Here is an 8,009-nt window from a genome sequence, read left to right on the forward strand (position 1 = left end):
ACGGACCGACCCTAATTATAGAAAAGCTTCGCTTTTAAAAAAATTTACCCTCACAATAGATTTTTCAAAGAAAAAAAGTGCTGTTTTGTAATTTTAAATGCATGATTTAAAAGAGGAATTGTATTAATTCTATCACTTTTATTTTAGAATCCTTACTATCAAATGCATTTTTGCCTATCTTTACTTAAGTCATTAACAAGTGTACTTTCTTTTAATTCAAAAAATATTCATATAAAAAATAATCACGAAAAAAATAATTAAAAACTTACCTTAAAAATCTTCAAAACTGTTTTTGAAAAATCTGCCAAATTCAAACTCCTTTTTTTATGTTAGTATGCAAAATATGCTAGATTTTGATAAACTATATTTGCCATGTTTATATCTCTTTATATAAAGTTGTTTTTAACTCACTCTTTGTTTTTAGTTTCAAAACTGTTTCTTTCAAATGGTCAACTTTTCAAATGTTTCCAAAAATCACTTTTTTAGGTTGTTTATAATCACTGTTTAAGTATACTTTTTTATATTTTATCTTTATTCTTATATTAATAACACTATATTTTATTAATATTATAATAATTTTTTGTGGAAAAATGAACTTGTAGGTCCTTTCTGCACAGTGTACGAAATTGCACTAACTCTTCTTACTCTACTAGTGTATATATGGCTAGTATTAGTATTGAGTCGAGACAAAAATCTGTGTATATTTCTCTTTTACTTACTCTATAGTCTACAAAACTACTACTTTAAGATTACGGACCGCATAGAAATTGAGAGGGGACGTGGGGGAGGTTGACTTTAAGGGCGAGGGAGGGAGGGGGGGAAAATCAGGTATCTTCGCGTCGCGTAATAAGCATAAGAGATAGATAGAGAGAGAGACAGAGAAAGAGAGACGTTATTACCCCATCCCATCCGTCTCCCCCCCCCTCTTTCTTGAGTAAAGACATCTTATGAAAAAGGGTATACGGAGAAGGGGGGGGGGAATCCACCGGCTCTATACTTCTATCTATCTATCTATCCCCTAAAAAAGGAGACTATCTATCTATTGGAAGGTGGATTGGGGGGAAGGTTGCTTGTATCTATCTATTAGTGCTACCTGTCCATAATAAACATGGGTCCCTATATTGACACCCTAGAATTTGTCTTGGCGGAATAAAATTAAAGTAGCGTTTGTCTCTTGCTAAAAAAATCCCTTTCAGTTTACTTTAACATCCAGTTAAACTACAAGGTTAATTATATTATTTTCTTTATTTATCAACATTTTCTGCCTTTATACGTAGTTCTACAAATTTATTTTTACTTATCTTTTAATATGTAAACGAAATTAATATGATTTATGTCATTTAGACTGAAGAAGGTGCAATGTCCACCGAAATATATTTCAATAAACAACTAAGAAGTATCAAAGATTTTTTCACTCAGTTAATTTATCATACCGAATGGTAGTTCGTCCAAACATGATTTTCTCAGCTGTTATCAAAGATAGATGTCTACTTTTTTTGTGATAATTTACTTGTCCTCATAACCTAGTAGTGGAGTTAAAAAATCTATTGTGTTATTTTCTCGACTGGTATTAAAGATAGCTGTTTTGAGTTTTATATTAGATGTTTATCGGATCATGTTATAGACAGCTTTCCGCGGATATTAAAATTAAGTTATAAGATTAACTCCATTAATCAGTTTTGTAGTAATACTGATTTCTAAGGGAAATGAGTTTAATTAATTGTTTTTTTTTTCTTAATAAAAAACACGCTCAAATACGCTTTTATTTTAAATTTGATTTTATTTCCTTTTTTACAGTCGAAAATTTGATTTTTCTGATCCACCAAAAAAAGAGAGTTGGATAAATCTTATACCATAATAGATCAGCCTATAATGGTGCCTAACATTACAAAATAATAAAAAACCACAGTAGGATCAAAGCTAAAAAGGATATGTGACATTATGTCATAGAACTAGGAAAAATTACTTTAGACCTGTTATCTAAGTCAAAGAAAAGAGTTTGTATAGGTGCTTGACGTTCATCCACTGTAGTTAATATATCAAAACAGCAATCCATAAGGCGTTTATACTATAGACCTAATCTACAAAAGACCAAAACTACAAAAGACCTACCTACAAAAGACCTACTCTACAAATGACCTATACCTACAAAAGACCAAGATTGCGTATCGTATTGCTAGAAGGTGTAATGCTGCAAATGGTAATCTTTAAATGAAATTGCAGAAACAAGCGGTTTTTTTACTATATCAAACAAGGAAAAGAGAAGGCTTAGGTCTTTTGTAGAGTAGCTCTTTTGTAGAGTTGCTCTTTTGTATAGTTGGTCTTTTGTAGGGGTAGCTCTTTTGTAGAGTTGGTCTTTTGTAGAGTTGGTCTTTTGTAGAGTTGGTCTTTTGTAGGGCTAGGTCTTTTGTAGAGTTGGTCTTTTGTAGAGTTGGTCTTTAGTAGGGGTTTGTCTTTTGTAGAGTAGGTCTTTAGTAGCAACGCCATCCATAATATATAGTAGTAAGGTTTTTTCCTGTAGCTTAAGAATTAAATTACTATTGAACCGATTGAATTCTCCAGTTTTGGAAATTAGCTTCACAGGATGGTTTTATGCTAATTATTACTTTTTGATTTAAGTCATGGAATAGTTTCATGCTATTTTAATAATTAGATACCTAGATTCTATGGGTGCAGCCGCTAGTTCAACATGTAGTACGTCAATTTTTCATATTGCATTTTCGGACAAAAAAAGATACCTAAGTCCTATTCTTTAAGTGCAGTAATAAAATCTGTACGTCCATTAAAGTCATGCTCTTTAATTCATTTAATTCTGGACGATTTTGAATGGAATGTAGCCACTTATTATATTATCCTATAATATCTCTTTAGTCATGTCCCAAAAATGTAAGTATGTCCTTAAACAGTATATCGTATTTAAACAATTTTGCAAGAAATTAATAAACAATTTTGTTTAGACGTATAGATTATTATCCTGCTATTAAGTTTTGAGTACCGTATTTTTAGTACCGAAGCTACTCTATAATTCGAAATGTCCGGCCGTCTGTCTGTCCGTCCGTCTGTTCGTCTGAGACAAAGTGGGGGAAACGTGATTTTCTCGGCTCCTTGAAAAGATAGACAGCTGAAATTTTTTAGTGAAGATTCTTATAACATATGCCCATCTAATCTATATATTATTTTGCCCATCTGTTGTTTGGGGTGCTAGATCGATTCCTAGATTTTCATGTTTTGTAATTTTCTCAACTCCTTTTTAAGATAATGGGCTGAAATTTATAGGAATTGTTTAAATTTACATTTTATATATTTTCCTTAAGTTTCATTACGTTTTTTTATTAGTTGGGGTGCTAGATTGATTCCTAGATTTTTAGGTTTTCTATGGTTTTCTCGATTCCTATTCATGATTTGCGGCTGAAATTATCAGGAATTGAATATGCTCATATTCTACATATTTTTATCAAGTTTCATTAAGATTTGTCTATAAATTGCGATTCTAGATCGATTCCTAGATTTTAAAATTTTCGTGGTTTTTAAGGTTGCGTGATTTTTAAGGTTTCCTTATTTCCCTATTTTATCAAGATTAATGTTTATTGTATGAAACTGCTTTATAGCATTTTTTCCGATATCCATTCATAATTTTTGAGCTTTGCTACTTATGGATGTTGTCATCCTTGTTTTTGGTTAAATTGAATGAAGCCAAAGGTGCGTACTACATTTACTACATGCGACTTCAAAGTACATAAACAAGTAGGTAAGTAAAACAAGGATGAGAACATCCAGAAAATCAAGGCTCTTAAACGGTTGGACAAACGAACATTAACAATTTTAGAGTGCTAGAACTAAATAATCAGATTATACAGTATAAAAGTCGAAACAAAATTGTAGTTAAATTTGTTGAAAAACTGCCTAAATACAGGATATTGTTTAATGACATACTTACATTTTTAGGACTTGATCTTATAAAATTGTACTTTGTTGTTGAAAAAATCAACATGTTGAAAATGGACGTACGGACATTCTGGTAACGATTATAGAGTTGCTACGCTTTCTAAATTGTACCTAACTACTACAGGGATCACCATGCAAAATTTGAAGTCGATAGGACAATTCTAACGTGCCTAAAATAACGAAAAAAGCTATCCATCACGGACGTACGGACGGACCGAACCTTACTGTAGAAAATTAAAATATCAATCATAAAATTAATATCAGTTTTGTTAGTATCAGCGGAAAGCTGTTTATAGTACGAAGTGATAAATACCTATTAAAATTAATAAAATTTCTTTTTTAGAAAGGTTGCGTGAATAAATATAATAAATATCTGACGTAAAATTTAAACAAATATTCTAATTAAAAATATCACAAGAAATTTGTTTAAAATGACGTATAATATTTGTCCGGATGTTAATTAAAGAATTTGTTCTAATTTACCTGAGATATTTTATTTTATTCCTAAAATTTTATAGCGATATACAAATTTTATTCAAGACGTCACCTAAGTTTTTCCTATGTGTGACTTTGTTCAGAAGGTTCCTTTTATTCAAAGTGGTTAGCGAGCATTGCACCCCCTCCTCCACCGCTAACCACTTTTAAGATCACAAAGGCTCTAGCTACTTATAAAAGCGGGAAGTTTGTAAATATTTTACTCAAGACACTAAATCGTTACAATTTTCATGAGAAATACGCATTTTATAAGGCATACAAAACGCTCTAATTTTCGTTCTATTTAACGTAATTTTGTAATTTTTTTTGCTGGTTATTTCATTTTACATATACTTTTATCATTTTATCAAAAAAAAATTTATCTTTTTTCATCATTTTTTGGAGAAATTAATGCTTAAACTAAGGGTATCTTTAAACGCAAAATTGACGCACTTAGAATTAAAAATGCGTATTGAGTACAAAGGGGGGATAATTTCAAGACATGCATGTTCCAAAGATATCTTTTTTTCCATAAAATTTTAATGTTTAGTCCACCGGAGATTACCCTGAAAATCATATATCAATTTAGGAAGATAATTTTTGTAGAATAGTTACTGAATTTACAACTTTATGTTCTCTAAAAGTATAGTTAAGATCAAAGACGTGCAAAAGGTTGGTATAGGGGTTGTTTACACCACCCTTGTAAAATAAAGGGGAATGGATACACCTCCCTAGGTGTCCAATCATGTCCACCCTCTTGACAAGAGCCTACACCCTCAGATACACCCCTCTATAAATTCCAAGGGGGTATAAAGGAAATAAATTTACACCCCTTAAAATAAAGTGGGGTTGGGGGTGTTTAAGGAGGGTGTATTTAAGCAAGTCACTGATTCAGATAATTCTATGCTATCTATTTTTAGGTAAATTAATTACCAGACTTTACTAAAAAAATCTTGCAATATTCTGTACAACTGTACTGTACAACTTTTAATTAGTAAATTGAGACATGAGGAAACTCTCATACATATGTAGGGGGGGGGGGGGAGTTAATGCAACCATCCCATAATCAATTAATCCAAATTTTGTTATGAAAATTGGCATGTTTAGTTCTTAGTAGGTCTGTTTTTCAAAATTTAACAATAAGTTAAGCTTAAGGGGGGGGGGGGGGGGGGGGTTAAGGCAACCATCATGTAATCAATGCACAAATGGCACCTAGAATTCGAATTTCATTACAAAACTTGGCATGAGTAATCCTTGGTAGATCTTTTTTCCCAAAATGGAACAAAAAATTGGAAAAGTAATGGCTAAGGGCTATTTGCTCAGCTGTTTAGCCATTTTTGGGCTATTTTCAGGGCAAATCCAGCAATAATTACGTAGGAATCATCCATTAGGGATAGGTTTTAAGGGGTGTTGAGCTGAAAAATACTACCAAAAATAGTGGCAGCTGGGTAATGGCTTATAAGGATATAAAAATTGAATATTTCCATGGAATTAAACTTTTCTTAATTAACATTATAACTTTATGTCATGGACAAGGACATATTACTAAAAACACTTTTTTAATTTCTAGATTTCGCTGTCATAACAGCTGAAAACTGCCAAAAATGGCTGAGAACAGCTGTCAACAGCCAAAAGTATATATTGTAGATTAAATCATCCCACCATGAAAAAATTTTGAAAAAATTTTTGCCCCCAGTAAAAATGTGGTTGATTTAAGCAAAATAATGACCCATGCTAAATATTTTTTTCTGTGATGCAATAATTGTGACCTTACGAGCACTTCAAAGTTTTTGAAATCTGCAAAAAGAATGTTTTTTTGGTTCTTTTGTGTGATCTCAATTTTAAAGATTTTTACAAAATTTCAATTCTAGTATGTAAATTTAAACCTGAAATTTACCAAAAAAATGGAGCAGTCTCAATAATAACATATGAAGGTGTAGCAAGAAATCTGCAAAGTCAAATTCCATTTTTGCAGTTTTTCTTAACTTAAAAAAAAAAATTTAATTTTGTTTTTCTTTTAGATGCAGTAACTACTGGACCAGGTAGTTTAAAAATTTTAGCTCAATATATATCAATTTTGCCCACCTTCCAGCACCAAACCCCCCTTTATTGATAAGAAGACCATTAATTTTATTTTTTTAATTTTTAAAATACCACAAAAAAATTCATTTGGCAGCTTGCTAATGGCCGCAGCTCAGCTGGGAGCGGCCAAGAGTAGAATGAGTAGATAGGGCTTGTGACGTGTCTCTAGGTAGGTTTTTAACAGTCTGTGTAACAGCCCCAGCTGCCAAATGGATGGACCCCCACTATTTATAGTAGTATTTTTGAGCTCAGTACCAATAAAAACCTACCCCTAGACATGTTACAAGCCCTATATACTCTTCATACTCTTAGCCGCTCCCAGCCATTTTCAGCCAGTTCTAGCAGCTGGTACAAGAAATTTTAAAAATGGATATTTAAAGCAAAAATATGTTTCAAAAAGTTGATTCCTATACAAAATGATAGTTTCGCCCTGAATATAGCCCAAAAACAGCTAAATGACTGAGCTGCCAGCTGTTAGCCGTCACTTTTGCAACTTTTTGTTCCATTTTGGGAAAATAGATGTACCAAGGATTACTCATGCCAAGTTTTGTAACAAAATTCGAATTCTAAGTGCAATTTGTGCATTGATTACGAGATGGTTGCATTAAGCCCCCCCCCCCCTCAAACTTGAGTTAATTCCTTTAATGATCTTGATAGATATATGTTTATAACTTTTAATATATTTTACAATAGTTTTTAAAGTTAATGTTGGGAGGGAGATATATCCCAATCCTCTTTTTATAAAAAAAATTTTCAAATGTAATAAATTTCTTATGTAAAGTAGGTTTGGTAAAATACTAATAAAATTACCCTTGATTTTAGTTAAAGGGGGCTGTTAAAAGTCATAAGTGGGGTGTCAAAAAATTTAGTTGTTAATAAATTAATGGAATATAACCTGATATTATAAATTTGAAACATATTTTTGATGTACAAAGAGAATAAAGGAACATGTATTACACTTTTCTTCATAGAAGAAATTGAATCATTTTTTATTTGTTTTTTTCAACACAAGGTTATTTGTGTATCTCTTGGTACAAGATACCACCATATTATTAGTTAAATCTAATTTTTTATAAATTAAGTGAATAAGTCTGTTAGACCAAGGGTAGAAACTAAGTAGATAGACAGACAGACGGGCAAGAAGAATTATCAAAGTTTTACTAAAATAGACAATTAATTAGATAAAATCCAATAGAGAACCTGTGAATGATCAGACAGACTGAGGGACAGACAGACAGACAGAGGGACAGGTAAATAGTAACAGAGAGTCTTTGAGGCATTAACAAATTACAATTAGGCTATGCTAGATGATTCATTGAAATCCAAAAGAGAGGCAGTTAGACAGATAGACAGACAAGTGGTGGGACAGACAGACAAAAGGACAGACAGACAGAGGGACAGACAGACAAATGGGTATTGCCTAAAACAGTTTGGCTGCTATATGAATCATTAAAACCCACCGTAGAAAAGAAATTTACATTAGTTTCTTATTTCGATACTCAACGCCC

The 8,009-nt window shown here is 31.8% G+C and overlaps 1 protein-coding gene across 2 annotated transcripts in view; it reads right to left on the reverse strand.

Annotated features, from left to right (window-relative positions):
- Positions 1-699, reverse strand: part of LOC145327664 (uncharacterized) — a 147,407-nt gene extending 146,708 nt beyond the window's left edge. Inside the window, exon 1 of one of the 2 annotated variants that reach the window (XM_080171213.1) lies at positions 270-699. The gene's annotated coding sequence lies outside the window, so the exon portion shown is untranslated. The remainder of the gene's footprint in view (positions 1-269) is intronic. The other variant, XM_080171211.1, reaches the window with a different exon arrangement.
- Between the last annotated feature and the right edge of the window lie 7,310 nt (positions 700-8,009).

This window comes from Acartia tonsa, chromosome 9 (assembly GCF_053477335.1).
Source record: "Acartia tonsa isolate MP-2025a chromosome 9, ASM5347733v1, whole genome shotgun sequence".
In the NCBI taxonomy this organism is placed as follows: Eukaryota; Metazoa; Arthropoda; class Copepoda; order Calanoida; family Acartiidae; genus Acartia; species Acartia tonsa.